Genomic DNA, 20,651 nt, shown 5'->3' with positions numbered 1-20,651 from the left:
GCTTGCCCATCTTTCTCTTGGGGCTTAGTAGACTCATCTACTTTCCTTTTCCCCTTGTCGTCTTTTTCCATCTCAGCTTTTAATTGCTGTACCTCCTCTTCAGTGTATGGCTCGACAGGTTGCTGCTCCAGAATAGCCTCTGACTCCTCATAAGCTTTAATATATTGATCGTATTGATCAATATGTGGCCTGGCTGAGCTAGTTCCGACTTTAGTGGGGTCTGGCACCCACTTTTCTTCAAAGTCACCCTTTAGAGCTCTTTCCGCTCTAAACTGCTCCACTAGTCTTTCCATTCTTGCCGCTTTCTGACTTTTGGTTTGCTTGGGAGCAACCTTCTTCTTTACTTTCTTCTTAAGCCGCTCGTCCACATCCTCTGCAGGTTCTGAAACTACTTCTAGTTTCCGGCGTGCTCTTGTGGATTCCCTCTTGGATGCTATACTTCGGGCTATTCTTCCTCCTCGTCAGCTTCTCTAAGCCACTCATTCTGGGAGGGAACCTTTGGCCACTCATCTCTAGCTCCAATAGCTTCCTAAGCTATTCTTGTCAGAATTTCCGCTCCTCCTATGTACTTTGGCTTCTCGTTGCGCATGGCAATTACTTGCTCGTGGATGTGTTGAGCGTAATTCACCTCTTTTGGCATATTGCTCTTTAATGCCCATGTGATGGTGGTCGCAATGGCATGGGGTGGTGTCGTATACTTTTGCGGTCTTTTACTGCAAACATGAAGAAATTGGTTGTACAGTCGGCAAAGGGTTGCCGCTCTTGGGTCTGCCATATCTCCATAGGTTGCATTTTGCTTCTTGGGCCCATAGACCTCTATGGACTCCCTTCTTTCCCTGATCGAGCTCCCTTTGTTGTGCAGCTTCAATGCATCTGCAATGAGCTGTGGAGTGATCTGTACTTCTACTTTCTCTCCATCCATGGCGGTCAATGTGGCTTTTCCATCCTTCTGAATGGATGTTGCCAACTCGTACACTCTTCTTGTATCCACACCTGATGGTCTCGAGGTGAAGAAACTATGCAAGTCTGCCCTTTCCATGTACTTGCTGATGTCTTCTGACCTGCTATAATCTACCAATTCCTGTGGGATCATTGGTACATCCACCGCTTGCCCTTGAGGATCTCTGAAAGTCCCCTGGTAGATCTTTATTCCCTCTTTCTCCAATACTGCTTCCTCCACCCAAGTTTTGGTAGGCTTGAGGGTTTCTGTTGGAATGTCAAAGGGTTCAGCTTCTACAAGAGCATCTTGGATTGTCGGTATTTTTCTCTTCGTTGCCGATGACTTGGCAGAATCCATGGATCCTGTAACTCCAATTTCAGAAGTTAGCGTCTTTTTAGTACTGAAAGCCGAAATGAAGATTTTAACTATTCAAATGACTTGAAAATTGAAACATGAGCTATTCAGGGCCTAAGGATGCAAGGTAGGTGAAAAAATATGCAAAATGGGCTCAAAATCATGCTGGAGACATCATACGCGTATGATGTCTTTTGTGTCAAAATGACTTCATATTGGTTGTGCTTGTAGCTGATAGTGTATACATGAGTATCATATGCTTGGATTTGAGTTTGGATCCCATTTGGTCAAGTTTTGGCCAGTTTAGTCCAGTTCCGGCTCTTGGCAAAATTTTGAAAGGGATTTGGATTTTATGATGCAAATTGGATAAAACTTGGTGGTTCACTTTCAAATGGCATGTAGATCACTTCTGTTTGGTGGTTGAAGCCCTGAGGTGCCAAAATCACATAGTGAGACATCATACGCGTATGATGTCTTTTAGTGTATTTTTGGACCAAATTTCTCTATAAGCTTGGATTTGGCTTTAGATAGGCTTATTCAATGGATTTATGAAGTTTGGATAGATTTTGGGCTAAAAATGGCTCTGGAGACATCATACGCGTATGATGTCTTTTTCATCAATTTTGCATGGGATTGGTTCTGTGGACTCCCCATGTGCTAGTGAAGGACTATTTCTACTCAAATCTTGGTTTGGACTTGAGTATGTTGGATTTGGGCCAAAAATAGGCTTTAGGCGAAGGATTTTCCCTCAATTGGGCTAATGGGGTGATCCTCTTGACCAAATGGTTCCAAATTTCATATGTAGCATGTATTAGATATATATAATGGATGTATGATGACAAATGAGCAGTTTTGGCTCTGCAAGTGCAAATAGATATCATACGCGTATGATGTCTTTTGTGTCAAAATGGTGCTTTTTGGTTCCAGATAGCTTGTAGATGTGTTAATCAACAATCCTACAAAGTTTCAATGAGTTTGGAGTTATTTTGACAAAATTAGGACCAAAAATCAATTTTAAGGCCTACTTTGCGTCTTTTTGGTTTTCCTTGGGTTTTCTAACTCCAATTCTCATGATACTTGGTTCATAGGATGTGATTAACATGTGGAATGAGGCTATGCACTCAAATGTTGAAATGGATGTGAAATTCATGCTGTGAGACATCATACGCGTATGATGTCTTTTCTTGAAATGTTGGTCTTTTTGTGCAAAGAATGCTTTGTGCTAGTGCCCTAAGCCCTGCTAAGTAGTTTTCAACTTAAAAAGTCATCAGTTTAGCTAAAAAGCCCCCTTATAGGCATTTCAGTCTCCGAAGTCATCTTTTTGCCTTGGAGTTGAATTTCTTCAACTTTTCTTCTCGAGAGTTGCATTTCCAACTCATTGGATATGTTGTGAAGCCATCTATTTGGTTGAACTTGACTTTGGCTCCCCGTTCTCCATCTTTCTCCATTTGGTTGCCCGAAAGCGTCTTTTTCACCATCGGTAAGTGAATCAGCTTTCTTTTGGGTTTTGCTTGCAAACATAAGTCATCCATGTATATTTGAAGCTGCTTGTGAAGTTTCATTTCATTCGGTCGTCAATTTCAGCCGTTATGCCAAAATGACGCTTTGTGTGTCCGCAGCCGAATCGGTTGTTCCGACCTACTTTTGGTGGTCCAAACCTGGAGATACTCTATGGTTGCATTGTCCTTGATGTGGTTGAACTTCCTGTGAAGTTTCGTACTGTCGTTTCGACAATTTTTTCCTGTCTGCCTCTTGCAGGCTCTGTTGACCTAGGGTTTTTCCAGTCGTTCTTTCTCGAGCTTTGAGTGTTAGAAACCCATCTTCTATACTAGGGTAACCCACATATAAGTTCTTGCAAGGTTTGGTTAGGCAGTTGTGCCACTACCTAGCATTCTACCGCATTCCCCGTCTGCTCTTGTTTCTTGGTTTTGTTCAGTTTTCGCGACAAAAGTTAATGATAAGCATCAAAAGCTTATGGCAACGAGTCTACCTCTCATGTCTGGTGTCCTCTGAGCTCTCATAGCAGTCGTAGAAGGCTGTAGAAGGTTGGATGCTCCTGTGTGCTCTTTGCTCTCTCCAAGAAGGTAATAGTGGAAATGAGCTTGAAAGTGATGTGAAAAATACTTAACTTCGGACTTCCCGGATCACTTGTTACCAAATTTGACATGTGCTCCTATCTCGTTGTGAAATGCACTTTAGGATTTGAAATTTCTCAATTTGCACTCCGTTTGACCTGTTTCTGAGAAATCTGTCCACTTTGCCAAAATTCTGTCATTTCGGGCTTTCCGCAACTTTTCCCGAATTGTACTCAATTCTTACCATGGGTTGCCCTTGTCATTAGGATCATCACCATCTATTCGTTTCTTTTTTCTGATCTCGTTTCACCTGCTTTTTTATTTTTCTTTTACTTTTATTAAGAAAATCATAAAAAATAAAGGAAAATAGCAAATTGAAGCCAAAAAATTACAAACATACACAATAAATAGCTGATAACCATGTGTATATGAATATACACTTATTTGTGATTTCTGGACTTGGATTACCACTTTTTTTCACTTTTTAGCTCCAAAAACACTCTTATTTAGTGATATTTACACGTCTAAAGACCCAAATTCATCATTTGATCTCTTCTTGTTGCAAAACAAGGTATATAAGGGCATAAATATTATCAATATCCGCAATCAAACATAAAAATTGCAAAATCATGTAAGACACTGCACTTGTAATATAATTTTTTGTTTTTCTTTGTTTTTGTCGCTTGTAGCTGCTTTGTAGCTCCTGTATACCTGTATACCTCCCCCCCTCCTAGTCTGAGTCCTCCTGGACGACTATGAAGTGTTTGTGGGTGAAGCATTGTAGTTGTTTTGGTCATAAGTTCCCAATGCAATTGTAGAGCGATGAAACAACAGTCTTTCCAATAAAGCTGCTCTTTGTTTGATTGAAGGATTGGTGGTCGGGTTTTGGGTTGGTTTTGGCACTTCGGTAGTAGAATCAGTAGATGGATTCTTCTTTACCTTGTTGTTCTTTTTCACAATCCAAATTTTCTTCCACTTCGCTTGTGCTTGCCACAAACTCTTTGCGACCCAAACCTGCTTTGTTCTTTGTGTTGATTTCCTCGCCTTGAAATACCTAGGAGTTTCCGTGGATTGTACTGAAGGGAGTTCCTGTTTACAAATCCTTGGGGTCCAAATTTTCTTGCTATAGCTTTGTGCCGTCATGAACTTCTTTGGAATCCAGATCTGTTTCACTGTCCTTGATTGTCTGGAATCACTCTGTTCTCTGGTATTGAAGACTCTGTTTTCCACCTTTATGTTCTCTGGCACAATCTTTTTTGGTCTCCATACCAACTTTGACTCCTTTTTTTTCAAAGGTTGAGTTGTTATATTATTGCTTGTCTTCTTTATCCAATGTTGAGAGTTCCTCGTCGAAGAGCAATCGAGTTGTATAGAAACTTTTGGTTGCCATTGCTTCTTCTTTTTCCCTGGTTGTTGTTTACCTATGTTCTTGGATTCTTCCTTTGGACTTGGCTCTGCTCCTTTGGTGAATTTAACTGATTGACTTTCACCTTCGTATTTGATAAGCATTGATTTAGAACTCCAGTCAATCATTGCATTGTATTGCTTCTGCCATGGTTGTCCTAGCAATAATGGATGTTGGGTAGCTTGGTCTTCAACCACGTAAAACATATGAGGATACACATACTAGTTAATCTGTATATGTAAAACTGTGCATCCGACAGTTTTGATTGAATTCTCAGAGTAGCTCTTTAACTCTTGCTTGGCAGTTTGTAATTTAGTGTCATTTGTCAATTGTCTATACAAACTGAGTGAAAGTAGGTTAGTTTGAGCTCCTGAATCCAATAGTGCTCTGGCTTTGATTTGGTTGGTTCCTACTTTGCATTCAATGATGGGTTCCTCTTTGTCATTATCCATTTCTGTTATACTGACTGCGTTTATCCGTATTGCTCCTTCATTGCGTTGTTTCTGACGCAGTAGTCTTCTTTTCTCCATTCTTTCCTTCGCCTCGGTTTGCACTTCCTCCACAATCTTTTTCTTTTTCTAGACACGCAGCTTTTCTTGATGTATTTTGAGAAGCATGTCTTGGGTTAGCGGCAAAAGATACTTTTTCACTCTGCATCCACTAATCCAATTGGGCATTTCTTCTCCGTCTAATGTAGCAAGCTTGACGGCTCCACTTGGTGATAGATCTTTAATCACCAGAGGTCCCATCCCTCGCTTTTTAAGCTTCTTAGCATGCTGTTTCAGAGTGTAAACTAGGACATAGTCCCCAACCTTAAACTCTTTAGTCCGCACATGCTTATCAAAAAATTCCTTTTGTCGCCTTTTTTGAGCGTAGATAGAAGCTACTGCTTTTAGGCGAAGCTCGTCTAGCTTTTCCAGGTCATCTATTCTATCAGAAAGCTTGTGCCCTGTCCACTCTAGATCCTTAGCCACCCTTAAGGTTGAAATCAAGAATTCTATTGGTAAGATCCAAAAACCATGTTATATGGGGTCATTCCTATTGATGTTTTATATGCTACCCTATATGCCCATAATGTTGAATGCAACTTCTGGTCCCAGTCAGTTCTCGACTCAGATACAATCTTCGTAAGGATCGTGCATATGGTTTTGTTTGTTGCTTCAGCTTGTCCGTTTGCTTGTGGATGATACGGGGCTGATTTCCTATGGATTACCATGAATTCATCTAGAAGGATCTTTATCACTTCATTTATAACATGTGTGCCGCGATCACTCACAATTTCTATTGGCAATCCATATCGTACAAAGACGTATTCATATAGAAATTGTGCCGTGGTCCTGGCATTCGCTTTTTGAGTTTCCTTTGCTTCGATCCACTTTGTTAGATAGTCTGTAGCCACAACGATGTATTGTGCATGAGTCTTATATGCAGGAGGTGAAATGGGTCCGACATAATCAATCCCCCATTTTGCAAAAGCTCTTGCCCCCATCATTGGTCTAAGCGGCATGTCATCTCTTTTAAGTGGTACTTTGGTCCGCTGACAGTCATCACATCATTTAACGTATTCCTTAGCGTCCATATGTAATGTTGGCCACCATATTCCTGCGGCTAAGACAAGTTTTGCTGTCTTATTACCTGAGAAATGGCCTCCACCTACTCCTCCATGAGCTTGCTCCAGGATTATCACATACTCAGACTCTGACGCGCAAATCCTAAGCTGGTTGTCTTTACCTCTCTTATAGAGTTGATCTCCTATTAAAGCGTAATCTCTAGCTTCTGTCTCTACAGATTTCTGACGAGCTTTTGACGTTCCTTCTGGGAAAGTTCTATTTGTGAGATATTCAACAATATATTGACTCCATTCCGGAGCTATCATTATCTGATATAATTTTGAATACTCTGCTGGCGGTTTTGATCAACATTCAATACATACAGTGACATATTCATGTACGCTTTCTTTCATTCGTGGCCAATAGACTCCCAATTGTAACAAATTCCTATATGTGTTCCTTCTTGAACAATGAAATGCACATTCCTGAACATGTGCTTCGCGCAGATATATATTATATTCCTCAAGATTGATGCATAGTCGTAAAACATGATCATTTCCCAATTGATACAACCTTCCTGCAACCAATTGAAGGTTCTTGGATTGCTGAATAGCAATATGTTTCTGGTTGTATTCTCTTCTATCAAACTCTCCTCCATAGGTCAATAAGCTAACGACATTTTGAGACCACTTTGGTATCATTTCTATGTTGAACAAGTACGCGTCTGGCATGTCGTCATCTACTCCTATAGGGTCTTCTCCATTCGTCAATCGTGAAAGATGATCAGCTCTAAGATGTGTTTTTCCTTTCTTTACTACTACCGTGAAGTCGAATTCCAGTAAGATAATGAACCATCTCACTATTCTCCCGGTATTGCATGGTTTATTCACTAGGTAGAGCAAGGCTTGGTGATCCGTAAAAAACACAAACTTGTTGGCTAGAAGATAATGCCAAAATTTCTTCACAGCATATATCATTCCTAAGCCTTCTCGCTCTGTTGCGGTGTAATTCTTCTCTACATTGTTGAGCTGTCGGCTGGCGTAACAGATAGGAAAATCCATGTTTCCTTCCTCTGGCTGAGCCAGAATGCATCCTATTGCATATGCTGAAGCATCTATATGCACATGGAATATCTTCTCCCAATTTGGTGATTTCAAGATTGGAGCAGTAATGAGTGCCTCTTTCAATTTCTTGAATGATTCCTCACACTCCTCTGTCCATTCAAAGTTCACTATTAGCCTGTAAAGTGGTTGGCCTATTATAGCGTACATGTAAATGAATCGTCTATAATATCCACAATGTCCCATAAAGCTCTGTACTTGTTTCGCATTGGTTGGTCTAGGCATATCCACTATAACTTTTATCTTCTCTAAATCCGTGGATATTCTGTTTTGTGAGACAATATGTCCCAGAATTCTGCCCTGTCGGACCATAAACACACATTTCTCAGGATTGAGACAAATGCGATATGTCCTACATTTCTCAAATACTTTTCTTAGGTGTTCTAGATGCTCATCTCTCAGAAGAGAATGTACACATAAGTCATCCATGTATATTTCTAGAAACAACCTTAAGTATTCTTTGAAAGCATGCGTCATCAGCCTCTGGAAGGTTGCGGGAGCATTGGTTAGACCAAAAGGCATAACCCGATAAGCATAAATTCCCCACTCCGTTGCAAAAGCTGTTTTATGTTGATCTGGCGGTGCTATGGCTAGCTGGTTATATCCTGAAAAACCATCAAGAAAGGAGTATGCTGTTTTTCCTGATACACGCTCTAGAACATGATCAGTTATCGACAGGGGATAATTGTCCCTGATTGTTGCAGCATTCACTTTCTTTAAGTTGACACACACTCGGAGTTTTCCGTTCTTCTTGGGTACCACCACAATTGGGGATACCCAATCGGTGTGTTCAATCTCGTATATGAATTCAGCTTCCATTAGCTTATCTATCTCTTCTTTGATTCGCTTAGCAAACGTATCATTTTATGTGTATGGTCTCTGTCTGCTAGGCTTTGCATCTTGTTTTAGTGGGATTGTGTGTTGGCATATCGATGGGTCAACTCCCTTTAAGTCCTTATAAGACCATGCAAACACATCCCTGTACTCTCTGAGAAGACTCAAAAGTCTCTCTTCCTCGCCTGGAGACAAATCTGTGGCTATGTACACCGGTCTAGGTGTCTCACCTGGAGCTGCTAAATCAACTTTTTTTGCATCTTCCGGTCCGTCATAAGATTCGTTCTCCCTTCTCTCTCGAATAGGTTGGGTTAATACCACCTTCCTATCCTCTATTGTGAATTTCCTGTAGTGAGAGGGAACATCCATGTTTTCCTTGATTTTGGCGTTTTCGTCCTCTCCACTCTCAATTTCTGTCGTCCAAACTTCTTTCAGAGTTTTCTTGAGCTCTCTGTACTTGTTTCTACGTTCTAACTTGGACTCCGTGTGTTCTCTGTTGCGCTTGTTCTTTTCTGATTTTTCTGTTTCAGTTTTTGTTTCATTCCTTTGAACTTGATTTCTTGATCTTCTATTGTCTTTTCGTAAGCTCTTTTGATCATTGCCTCTCATTCTTCCAGAAATCTTGTCCTTAACACAATCTTCCGCCTTTACTAGCATTAGGAATTGATTTTTTCCTCTTATTCTAGGCATTGGATTGGTTCTAACCCCCTTTGTTTTTCTCTTTGCTCTATAGCGTTTTTGGCATTGTTTAGTTTGGTTCGGAAAATCATAAAATCTGACATCCGTTATAGTTTCTTCGTTTTCGCTTGAATTGTCCGTTGACTCGTTGTCTGCTTCATTTCCCCACTCTGGATGATCGGGAATGTTGTGAAACACCTCTTCTTCATCTTCCTTTTCCAATGTATCATTCTTTTCAGTTTCTTTTTCGAGTACAGTTCTCAACATGAAGTACGGAACCACGTCGTACCCGTCCTTGTCGCAAAATTTTGTTGTGGGACCATCCGGAATTGCACAAACATCTAGGGTTGCTAGAATGTGTGTCCATTCTAATGGTTCAAGCGTGTCCTCTGGAAAGGGTTCTCCTATATAAGTTTCGTCTTCGATAGCCCTTTCTAAAACATATTCTTCTCGCCTCAAACTTCCACATTTCGAGGCCCCACACATGCATAACTCCTTGGGCGTACCTAACCAAGCTGGAAATTCGGATCCCGCCAAAGTAGCTGAATCAAACTCCTCTACCGGTGTTCGGTTCACATCTTTGTAGCTATGGTCTTTCAGGTTCACACGTGTAGTGGTTTCCATATTTCTCAGGTATATGTGATCGTAGCCCCAATCCTGGAGCATTTTCAACTGTCTCATAAATGGTCTTCCCCGTATGATATCATAGTTATTCTCCTTGCCAAAATCGACAATAGCAAAAGTATGTTTGTATTCAATGCCACAAGAAGTCACTACGATTTTCTCTAATAAACCCATAGGTTTCTCCATGTGTCCATCTGCTAATTGGAGTTTCAACCTAGTCTTCCTTATTGCTGGTTTCCCCCATTTTTTCCAGATTTCTTTTGTAGCAATGGCTACCCCAGCTCCGCTGTCTAGTATTGCCATCGTGTTCACTCCTTGGAATTCAACTGGTAAGGTTGTATTCCCCTCTTCACCTTCACAATACTCTCCGACCTTGTTTAAGTGGTTTGATCAGCTCTTGTATACCCTCTTGCAGTCTCGATGTTGGGTCTTTTATCCCAAATTTCTCCAAGAATTTTCCTACAGTGGTCCACATATGTGGTCTTAGCCTCAAAAGCTCAGCTAGAGTGATAATGCATGTCACTGGTGTTGACAAGATCTCTATCAATCCTTGCGAGTCCATGACTTTTTCTGATGAGATTATTCGTGAGGGAAGTGCTCTAATCTCGGATTTTGCTTAATACTCTTCTAAGTATGAAGGTAAGGTATTCAGTGAGTGAGGTTTTCTCTCCATTGTTCTAAAAGAGCCCCCATCTCCCCAGTAAGATTGCAGATCCAAGTCCACTTAAGATCCTACCTCAAATTCCACTATGGGAGGATTCCTGATGTCCTTTTCCCAATTTGTCTGATTAGCTTGGCACCTTAGCTCGTTTGCAAAGTTTGCCTCTCTCACTTGTTTCCAAAATTCATTGTAATCCTCATCTTTTCCGTAAATCCTCTGTATGACTGGATGAAAACTCTCTATCTCCTGATCGGTTGTGTTCAATAATATGCGGTCGTACTTGTGTGTATTTTCAGGCTTTTGTGCACTGGGAGTCTTTTCAGCTACCCGTGAAACGATAGTCTCTTGCTGAATTGGGTTTTCCATTCCACAATTCATTGTTTCTCTTGGTGGTTCTAATAAGGCTTGTGCAGTCTCGATCATTCTCTGGCACATTTCAAGTCTCTGCTTTTCCAATTCCGCGTTTGGGTATGTCATCCACCTCTGTTCTTGTGTTTGGTTGTTCTTTAACCTAGCTTTGTAAGCTCTCATCAGTGCATCCAATGGTTCGTTGGATAGGATGATCTTTGTCCTGTTAACCCTCCATGAGCTATGAACATCAATGTTCTTGCGTCCAAATTGTATCTCTCTTCATCAGAAGCACTTGTAACTGTTGGTATTCCAACATTCCCAATCATGCCCCATGGTTCTGGTTGTTTGGGTTCTTCTGGTGGGTAATACACAGTTGGAGACATGTGTGCACCAGATTCGTTGGATAGGATTGAACAGGCACTAAGGCTTGTTCTTCCTGATTCTCTAAGGTTGGTGCATATCTAATGCCCACTGGTCTTGCTCCTGGTAAAGGTGGTTGTTGTCCCAATACCGGTTGCGGTCTTTCTATCCCCATAGGTCCTGGTACATTTCCCGTTGGGTATCGAGGTACTGGATGTACCTGAGGTGGTGCTAATTGAGCAGGAGGTACATACTGACGCTCCCTTACATACCCTTTGTTGTAATAGCACTCCTCTGTTGGATGGTTTGTCCATTTTTGTTCAATAGCACACCATTTCAGTGGTTTGGGCAATGGTTTTTGGTATAGTGCCATCCTTTTTAGAGCCTCTTCTATCATTTGCTCTACATTTGGCATGGTTGTTGTTTGAACATTCTTTTTAGTGGTAGTCTCGCTCACTACGGAGGAAGAGCTATTGGATGCAAAATCTGTATCCGCTGACACCTCTCCATAAACCGTACAGTTATCCACTAAGTACAATGCTTCTCTCGTTACTTGCTCGAAACTTGTACAAGCTTTCAAGTGCAAGTCCTTCTTGAGAGTGTCGTTTCTCAATCCCTCAATAAAGAGAACAGATAGTCTGTCATCTTGTGGTCATTCACGTACTGGACATCTCTCAATGTATTTTTTGAAGCGAAGTGAAGCTTCCTTCACTTTTTCGTGTTCTCTCTGTTTAAAAGCATATATTTGTGAGACCGTATTGTGCTTAATCCCTCGTTTTGAGAATTCCTCAGTAAACTCTCTTAGCAAATGGTCAATGTCATGGAATCCCCCTATGTTCAGTGGTTGAAACCATGTCAATGCCGTACCTTCTAGAGTAAGACCAAATCCCTCGTATTGTGTATGGAAATTTGTTATCTGCTTAGCTCTTAAGACTTGCTTAAAGAGTGACACATGTGCATACGGATCTCCTGAACCACCATACTTCTTTGGCATACACTTGGCTACTTGAGATGGTCTCATACGTCTATGGTCTGCTACCAATCTCATTGCTCCTGTGTCCCGACTAAAGCTTTCTCTAGCATCATGGACTTCATGGGTTACCCTTGTAGGTTCCCCTTCCCTGAATCTACTACTAGGAGGTAAATGTGATGGTTCCGCTTCGAACCTTGGACCTGGAGTGGTATACGTGGGGATTGGAATTGCACTACCTCGATTCGTATCCATTGACTCTCTGGAATGTAATGATCCCATTGGTCCGGGCTTCGAGTACTGAGGTTGACTGAAAGAGTCAGCAGCCTGATTTCTTTGTCCTCCTGTCGTCATTGGGTTTTGCACTCCATTTGTTGGTGCTGGTCTTTGTGAGCTAGAAGTAACATAATACTGATGTAGTGGTCCCCCAAAGTATGTATATCCTTCTAATTCTTTCTTGCCCATTGTTGAGTATTGCCTCCCATACTTGTCGTAAGCAGCAATTTTCACTTCCGATACCTCTGTGTAGGTAAAGACATAAAGTCTTTTTTGGTCTGTCAACTCTCCGGTGTAGGGTTCTTCACATCTATAATAGAGATCTTGCTCCCCATTATTATGTTTGTATAGCCCCACATAGATGTTATCAGTGTTGATCCTTGTAGTTTCATTCTCTCTTCTTAACCTCGCATCAGGGAAGTTCATTATTGGTGCTTTCTCCTCAAGTTCTTCATCTACTTTGGCTTTGGTGCCCATCAATCCCCATTTGTCCACAATGTTAGGGTTTAGGACTACCAAGTACATGGTACCCTCGTCATCTAGATATCTATCTCCGCTATAGCTCACAGGCATTAAGTCCTTGAACTCACTAGGTCTCTCTTCTATCTTTACACAATAGCGGTCCATTCCATCTTTGTAGATCTTGGCACCTTGATCATTGTCGTACTGGTATTTTATGAACAATAGCTTCATTGTGGCGGAAGGGTTTGATGATCCTGCTGCCATATTTTCTCTGTTGTTCAGGTTCAAGTGTTCCAAGTGTTCGGTGAAAATCTCGTAAGATCTCTCCGAAGAAGTATCAGAAACACTTCCTTCAAAGATCGGCTCTAATGGTTGCACCCAACTTTGGTTCACACTTCCCTCGGTTAATATGACACTTGCTTGTTCCCCTTGTTTTGGTTGGTTATTCTGGAGATTCCTGGCCGATCTCAAATTCATCAATTCCTCTAAAGGACTTTAACTTTTCCGTCTCGGCAATTTGTTTTCCCAAGTTTTTGTGGTCAGAATTGATCCAAACTGATTGATACTTGGTCAATTGTTTAATCTTGTCAGTTGGACAACTTCTGTTTCAACAAGTGAGAATTTTGTTGCAGTTATGCTGAAAAAGACATTATACGCGTATGATGTCTTTTTTCACAGATTTGGACTATTTTGGTTATGCTCACTCTCAGTAGCCCCCTTATGCTCTGTCCACTCACAAAATTCAGTTTGAACTCTGTTTGAGCAAGTTATGGCTAATTTAGGCTTTTCTTGGTAATTTTCCGCTTTTGACTTGTTTTGGGTCAATTGTGATCCAGATGGGATGAAACTTGAAATATAACCTCTAGACATCTATTACAATGGATCTGTGTTGGCAAAGTAACAAAATATGTCCAAAATTAGGTAAAAGATATCATACGCGTATGATGTCTTTTTCATCAATTTGGGTCAAGACTTGATATTTAGGCTTTCTACAGTGTTTGTAACAATCTTGTCAGGTCAGATATCAAAAATAAGCAGTGGAGGTGCTAAAAGACATTATACGCGTATGATGTCTTTTGTCCCAGATTTTGACTATTCTTGGTTTTAAGACTTCTCCAATGTTTATAATTGAGTTTCAAGTGTTTTTGTCAGGTTTGAATGTAAAAACAAGATCTGAATCCAAAATTTCCTATTCTTTGCGTTTCTTGGACTCCTGCTTGTCTTTTTGGGTTTCTTTGAGTGTTAATACTCTTGTTTTAAGTTGAAATTAGGGTATAACCCCCCTCTTGAACACTCTGGTAAAGTCAAAATTTCTGTTTTGGTCTCTGTTTGGTAATTTAGACATCATACGCGTATGATGTCTAAAGTTGCAGATTTCCAGTTTTTTGGCACAGAATCCTTCCTAAAGCTTTCTCAAGTGCTCAGTAGCTCCCAGATACACAGAAAATTTCTCTGACTTTTGTTTATTGCAAGTTTCACTACTAACTCGACGGTTTAGTGATCTAACATGCAATCAACCATATCAAGCAAATACTCTAATGATTACTAGCTCCAGATCAGGATCAAATGAAGTCCTACCTAAGCTATTCCTAATCATAAAATGGGTTTGGTAATTGTGATTTTAAAGAGATCCACTGCCACTCACGGACTAGCAAATTCTTCTTCTATCAACAACTACTCAACACCAACAAAACAACAAACAAATCTAAGCTAAACTAAAATACTGTCAACACGGAAGACCCTGGAATACCCCACTTCCTAGTGTCCCCCGAGATCTTCGGAGTCCACCACTCCTAGATCTTTTCTAACTAAAGTATAAAAAGTAGTTTATACGACTCACCTCGTAGGATTATTCTAAGGTCACCTACTTAGGGCTCTCGTCCCCGGCAGCGGCACCAAATGTTAAGGCGGTTACGCCGCTAGCGGAAGCTAAATAGCGAGAACTCAACCAACAACAGAATTTGTCAGACGAGGACGGAGCTTGAACCGCAGGCGCATGGAAACAACCAGGTGGGTGTCAAATCACCTACTCGACCTTCTAATGACAATCACTACTAAGGAAATCAAATCTAAGTTCTAAAATACGCAAGTGACTGAAATCCGTACGACGAACGAATGCTATACGAAACAGGATCTAGAATCATTGAATCGATCTCAAACTCAAGGGGAAGTCTATTCACTAGGAAAGAACAACACCCTAAAGACTTGAACTGCAAAGTCAACCTATAACCACTCCGTGCGGTAAACGCGTATGAAGACAAGCCAAAAAATACAGGCGATCGAAACATGACCCCGATGGTACTAATGTGTAGCTCTACTCGTTGTGGTTCTATAGATATGTTGCACGCTCCATTCGGACACACGAGTTGGAAGAAAACTCACACCGAAGCTCGTAGGAACTTACCACACATAGAAGTCGATAGCACGCACTCTTGGTATCTGTGCATAGCTCTCGCCGTTGCTAACACAATGGCGGTGTCGCTTCTCCAATGGCGGCTCCGTAGCTCGCATAGCAAGTAGATAAGACTCTCACTCTCTCTCTCTCTCTCTCTCTCTCTCTCAGACACAGTCACGGCGCTCCAGAAACTCACGTTGATTAATAATCTGAATCCCTTAGGTTACAAAAACTTTGGCTTATATACCTCAGCTTTGGAGGTGAGAACATCTCTAACTAATTACATCAGCAAGTGATATGACTTCGAGATTACAAGATGGAAACTCAATTGAGTCCCGTTACTTAATGAATGGCTCAAATCAAAATTAATGTCGGAAAGACATTTATTACAATCAATGGTTACAAAATGATGAGTGTGAGCAAAAATGTGGGTGTGATCCTCTGCTGGCTCAACACTCCCCCCCTCCGCGTTCATGTCGTCCCTGACATGACTTTTATGCTTGGTCAATAAAGTCCTGTCGTCTTGAGCATCTGCAAATGTGATTCGTATCGTAGGTTGCCGATGGTCAAGGTTGGGCCGAATATTTTGCTTTCGTGGGTGAAAAAGCCGGAGTAGAAAGCTTCTTCGAATGTTTGCATGTGGAAGCTAGGCAAAAACATAATCCTTTGGTATAGGAGGTGTAACACTTTTGGAGAAGGCTGCAATGAAAGATCGTACATCATATCAGTCACCGTGTCGGCCGTCGATAGTAGACTCGAGGTCGTGGCTTTATCTGGCACGAACACTTCAATGCAAGCTAAGAGAGTCCTGCAGATTTTCTTGAGCATCTGACATGAAAGGTCACGAGAGCCAGTAAAGAGCTTGATGGTGCCCGTTAGGGTTTTCACCATGTAGGCTTTACCTATTCTCTCTCCTGCCTTTGGTCCTGGCATCCTGGGGTAATTAAGCCAATTTGGCTTCTTTTCTGCAATCTTGCCATGCTCTTTCCAATTTCTGACTCTTGGCACCGGGCAGAAGGTTGCATCCTCTCGAATCTCCTTTGGTGCCTCCACCAAGTAGATGAGGTAGGTTGGGTATTTGTTCAGCCAACCTTTCCTCCATCTAGGTTGTGAATCTACTATCTTCTTTGATTGTTCCTCCTTTGTGATGTCGCCTTCGTAAAGAGCGACATACTGCTCCTCCTCTATTCTCTTTTTCGTCTTTAGCACTTCAAACTTCATCAAAGGGAAAGGCAAGCTGGGTTGCATCCACTGTTCATGCGTATGATGTCTAAAGTTGCAGATTTCCACTTTTTTGGCACAAAATCCTTTCTAAAGCTTTCTCAAGTGCTCAGCAGCTCCCAGATACACAGAAAATTTCTCTGACTTTTGTTTATTGCAAGTTTCACTACTAACTTGACGGTTTAGTGATCTAACATGCAATCAACCATATCAAGCAAATACTCCAATGATTACTAGCTCCAGATCAGGATCAAATGAAGTCCTACCTAAGCTATTCCTAATCATAAAATGGGTTTGGCAATTGTGATTTTAAAGAGATCCACTGCCACTCACGGACTAGCAAATTCTTCTTCTATCAACAACTACTCAACACCGACAAAACAACAAACAAATCTAAGCTAAACTAAAATACTGTCAACACGGAAGACCCTGGAATACCCCACTTCCTAGTGTCCCCCGAGATCTTCGGAGTCCACCACTCCTAGATCTTTTCTAACTAAAGTATACAAAGTAGTTTATACGACTCACCTCGTAGGATTATTCTAAGGTCACCTACTTAGGGCTCTCGTCCCCGGCAGCGGCGCCAAATGTTAAGGCAGTTACGCTGCTAGCGGAAGCTAAATAGCGAGAACTCAACCAACAATAGAATTTGTCAGACGAGGACGGAGCTTGACCCGCAGGCGCATGGAAACAACTAGGTGGGTGTCAAATCACCTACTCGACCTTCTAATGACAATCACTACTAAGGAAACCAAATCTAAGTTCTAAAATACGCAAGTGACTGAAATCCGTACTATGAATGAATGCTATACGAAACAGAATCTAGAATTATTGAATCGATCTCAAACTCAAGGGGAAGTCTATTCACTAGGTAAGAACAACACCCTAAAGACTTGAACTGCAAAATCAACCTATAACCACTGCCTGCGGTAAACGCGTATGAAGACAGGCCGAAAAATACAGGTGATCGAAACTTGACCCCGATCGTACTAATGTGTAGCTCTACTCGTTGTGGTTCTATAGATATGTTGCATGGTCCATTCCGACACACGAGTTGGAAGAAAACTCACACCGAAGCTCGTAGGAACTTACCACACATAGAAGCCGATAGCACGCACTCTTGGTATCTGTGCATAGCTCTCGCCGTTGCTAACACAATGGCGGTGTCGCTTCTCCAATGGCGGCTCTGTAGCTCGCGTAGCAAGTAGATAAGACTCTCACTCTCTCTCTCTCTCTCTCTCTCTCTCTCTCTCTCTCTCTCTCTCTCAGACACAGTCACGGCGCTTCAAAAACTCACTTTGATTATAATCTGAATCCCTTAGGTTACAAAAACTTTGGCTTATATACTGAGGCGGTCCGGGGCGGGCAACAAGAGAGGCGACCTCTAAACACCCCTCAAGGCGCCCGTGCTGCTCAATTGGGGTTGGGGCAACCACAAGCACAACAAAACAACACACCCACAGCCAAACCCAAACAAGATAGGGGCACCACCTAGTTATGGTATGCGAACTAGGACGCAAGAGAGATTTTGGCACAACCAAGAAGATGCACCACACAACACACACAAGCAACCTCACACCAAGACACGCACAAAATGGACCAGAGAGAGCTAGAGCAAAGGGAAGAGAGAGAGCAATGGATCTTGCGTAATACCTTATTTGTGACTTGCAAATGGATATGGTTCGTTATGATGCTATCGTAGAACTTGTACAAAACTCACTCAATGCTTAGTGATTGCTAAACATTGCCAAAACACACACACACTGTCTTAGGGTGTGGGAGACCTCTCACCACAATACCCTCTTACAATGGACACAAAACTGGCAATGAAAAACACACTAAAACACTTTCTAAAATCAAGATCAACCGATAAAAACTCAAATACACAAGTCACCTTGAATTCACCAAACCGTATTGCACAAATGGAAGGACGAAGATTTGAACGTCGAATCACGCCTTTGATGCACCAAACCTCAATTTATTGATGATGAAGGAGCTAACAAATCAGGATCATGATTTTTTTGAATATCAAAACATTGCAGGCCTTCTTTGTCTGCTTGAGTCATGGGTGTGGGCTCAAAAGAGAGCATTATTGATGGTAGATAAGGTGAAAGTAAGTAAGGGGAGAGAGAGAGAGAGAGAGAGAGAGAGAGAGAGAGAGAGAGAGAGAGAAAGAGAGAGAGAGAGAGAGTTACTATACACATGTCTTGAGGTGAGGTGTCTTTTATGGTTAGGTCAATGCTATTTTGTGTTAGTATGTTAGTCGTTAGTAATCACTAGAAAGTTAATGTTACATTTACAATGGGTAGAGTGAGTTGATTTGATGAAGGAAGAGGGGTGAATTAAAAGAGAATCATTGAGATGGTGAAGCTTTGAAGAAGCTTGAACTCACCCTTGTGTAGATTGTGGAAAAAAATGACCGCTGGTCTTCTTCTTCTTCTTCGCTTCTTTACGCCGCCGCCACGGTTGACCACCATGATGAAAATGGTAATTTTGTTGATGAGATCTCTTGATTTGTAGAGGTTAATCATGGTACACATGCTGAATTTATGTATATATATAAGGGTTAAGATGGAATTGTACTTTGGAGATAATAGAGAGAGGCATAGAGATGGTGTATGTATGTAGAGGTTCATAAAAGAACTATAGGGATGAGAGAGAAGGGTAATGGTGAAGAGGGTGGGAGAAGCCATGGAAATTCCAGGTTTGAGTGAGGGAAGGAGAGGGAGGGATGTGTAAGAGTGAGTAGGTGTGTGGAAGGGTGAGAGAAGACTAAAAGCTACTTGTGAGAAAAGTGGGCAGACTGGGGTCCACTCAAAAAATCATAGCTCACCGCTCGTAGCTCCAAAAATCATGAAAAAAATTTGAGGTGATTATTCAGAGCGTGGGCTACATTTTCTCTTTTGACCACCGCTCCAAATTCGGAGTGGAGATAGGTGCCAAAATTCTCACCAAAAAGCTTGTTTTTTATGCCTGCAAAAGTCTTTTAGTGGCCCCCTCCTTTGTTGAATTTGTACAATGCATCCAAGAGTGAGCCCCTCCTTTATCATATTATAATACAAAGCATCCAAGTTGCCCTTGACCCATGCATGGAGGAGGATTATTGGTGAATAAAGAAATATATACATGGTGGGACTAGTGTATGGACTATTCATGGACTTTAGCTCAATGAGCACATGGTGTTAGAATAATGAGTAAAAATAATAATAAAAATATGGAGGAGTTATGGATATGGAAAGATATTGGAATCATATGATATGGTCCCTCCTTGAATTATTTTGGGTGAAAGAGGAAAAGGTATGCAAGTAAATAATATAATAAAAGTAACCAATGAGTAGAAATCAATTTTTTGTTTTCACGAGGGTGAGGGTGAAAATGTGGGAGTGATTTGTATAAAGGAAAAATATGAGGTTAGAGTATGTACAATATTGGCAAAAAATATAATTATGGTGTAAGAGAATGAAAGAAGGTGTACATAGGTTTAATAAAACACACACCTAAGTAGAATATTTAAATAAAATACCAAAATAATTATAAAAAATCCCTATATTTAGGCCATATATACAATGAAATATTTACACACAAAGAGGCCATAATATACTTTTATTTTTTTATTTTTTTTAGTTTTTTGGCTCAACTAGCCCAGTGACTAGCTAGCTGAGGGTTTTTAAGAAGATATGGGAAAAGCCCCCTAACTCACACACGCCTATGTACAGTGAAATGGTAGGGATAGCCATAGCGTTTGGGTGAATTTGGTAGGGTGGAGTAACTTACTATGGCAATTATGGAGAGCCGAAAAACGGCTATCAATACCTCAGCCTTGGAGGTGAGAACATCTCTAACTAATTACATCAGCAAGTGAGATTACTTCGGGATTACAAGCTGGAAACTCAATTGAGTCCCGTTACTTAATGAATGGCTCAAATCAAAATTAATGTCGGAAAGACATTTATTACAATCAATGGTTACAAAATGATGAGTGTGAGCAAAAATGTGGGTGTGATCCTCTGCTGGCTCAACACAAAATAGTGTCCGCGGCCTTGGTCCATTTACTTGCTCAGGCTCCTTGTCTCCTTGTTTTTCTAGCTCCTTGTGAATTAACACTTCAGTTTCTGGATCTCTAATTACATTAGGCTCCATTAATGCTTGTGCAACTTTAATGAGCTCTTTGCACATTTCCAAGCGTTTAGTTTCAACCTCAGGTTGAGGGTAAGTCAACCATCTTTGCTCCAATGTTTGATTATTTTTTAGCCTGGCTTCCCATGCTTGTAGTAAAGCATCTAAAGGCTCCAGCACTTTATCTACCAGGAGTGAACCCCCTGAGGACGCTTTCCTCGGTCTGTTGTTTTCCTTAGCAATTTTGCTTTCTCGTTC

The sequence above is a fragment of the Adiantum capillus-veneris genome, chromosome 12 (genome assembly GCF_014529385.1).
Source record: "Adiantum capillus-veneris isolate H3 chromosome 12, ASM1452938v2, whole genome shotgun sequence".
Lineage (NCBI taxonomy): Eukaryota > Viridiplantae > Streptophyta > Polypodiopsida > Polypodiales > Pteridaceae > Adiantum > Adiantum capillus-veneris.
This window is presented reverse-complemented; position numbering follows the sequence as displayed.